Source organism: Dipodomys ordii, unplaced genomic scaffold (genome assembly GCF_000151885.1).
Source record: "Dipodomys ordii isolate 6190 unplaced genomic scaffold, Dord_2.0 Scaffold15, whole genome shotgun sequence".
NCBI classification, from domain to species: Eukaryota; Metazoa; Chordata; class Mammalia; order Rodentia; family Heteromyidae; genus Dipodomys; species Dipodomys ordii.
The window spans coordinates 16,435,571-16,437,015 of NW_012267231.1; the positions used below are offsets into that span (position 1 = coordinate 16,435,571).

The 1,445-nt window shown below is 56.5% G+C and overlaps 1 protein-coding gene across 1 annotated transcript in view; it reads left to right on the forward strand.

The window, feature by feature from the left end:
• The window catches only part of Lingo1 (leucine rich repeat and Ig domain containing 1), a 59,216-nt gene that overhangs the window by 643 nt on the left and 57,128 nt on the right, over window positions 1-1,445 (forward strand). The window lies entirely within an intron of this gene.

Below are 1,445 nucleotides of genomic sequence, written 5' to 3' on the forward strand. Positions count from 1 at the left end.
TGGAGCTGTGGCTCAAGTGGTAGAGCACCAGCCTTAAGCACAAAAGCTCAAGGACATTGTCCAGGCCCTGAGTTCAAGTCTCATGACCAACACACACACACACACACACACACACACACACACTAATTGCAATAAATAATTTGCACAAAATAAAAATGCAGGGCTGGGAATGTGGCCTAGTGATAGCGTGCTTGTCTAGAATGAAGCCCTTAGTTTGATTTTTTAGTACCACATAGAAAAAGCAGCAAGAGTTGCTGTGGCTCAAGTGGTAGAGCGCTAGCCTTGAGCAAAAGAAGCTCAGGGACAGGGCCCAGGTCCTGAGCTCAAGCCCCAGGACTGACAAAAGAAGAGAGAGAGAGAGACAGACAGACAGACAGAGACAGAGAAAGAGACAGAGAGAGACAGAGAGAGAGGAGGGAAGGGTGTGTATTCCCATCCCCTGCCCCTGCGCCCCATTTCCCCTCACTTTTCTGACAGAGCCAGAACGTGAAGTGTTTGAAGACTAGAAGTGTCCTTTGCCCTTGGGTAGCCCCCCCTTTCTGTGCCTCAGTTTCCCTGCTTGAGCAGTCAGGGAAGTCTCCTCTCCTCCACAGGACAGGCATGCAGCCTGCCGGGGTTAGAACCAGCAGCTGCCCGCTGCCCGAGGGCCCTGTGCGATCGTAGAGTTCCTTAAGTCAGAAGCGGGTTGGTAGCCAGGCGTATGCGACCAGGCCCTTCCTTGTGGGAGGAGCCGGCCTCAGAGTCTGTCCTCCAAGGGAGAGCCCTGACTCTCCCCGGAGCTGGAAACTGTATTTGGCTCCTCTAGACCTCAGCGTCTCCACCTGTGAAATGGGTCTGCCACCGGAGCGGGCACTGTGGATGGGTGGGGGGTGTTGGGGGGGACTGGGCTCCTGGCCTCACCCACGTTCCCAAGGAGAGGAACACACACGGTCGCTCTGGGTCCTTGCGAGTCCCCTGGTCATTTTTAACGGCCGAGTAATACTCCTTCAGAGAGCTGGCTTCGTTCCCCCATCTCTGTCATGGGAGATGCAGGCGGCACCCAGGTCTTACTGCGACAGATGACCCAGTGAGCTTTGCCTCTGGGGACCCTGTGGCCATGTCCCCGTTACCCTGAGTCGGAAGGCATGTGCCCGTGTCCCATCCAGCCCCCAGAGTCTCCCCGCCCCGCCCCACCCCCCAGCCTCATCTTCTCCCGGCCTGGCCCAAGGGATGCCGGGCCCTGGGCCTCAGCACGGCTGCGCAGCAGACACCCTTCCCTCCCCCCACCTGCCTGGGGACACTGGGCCTTCTTGGTCCCCAGGGATGAAGGCGCACTTCCTGAGCACTGATGGGATTTGAAGTCACAAAATAGAAACAAAATTAACTGCTTTCTTATTTGTCTTCTAACTTTATTTCATTCTTTTGTCGGTCGTGGGGCTTGAACTCTGGGCCTGGGCGCTGTCCCT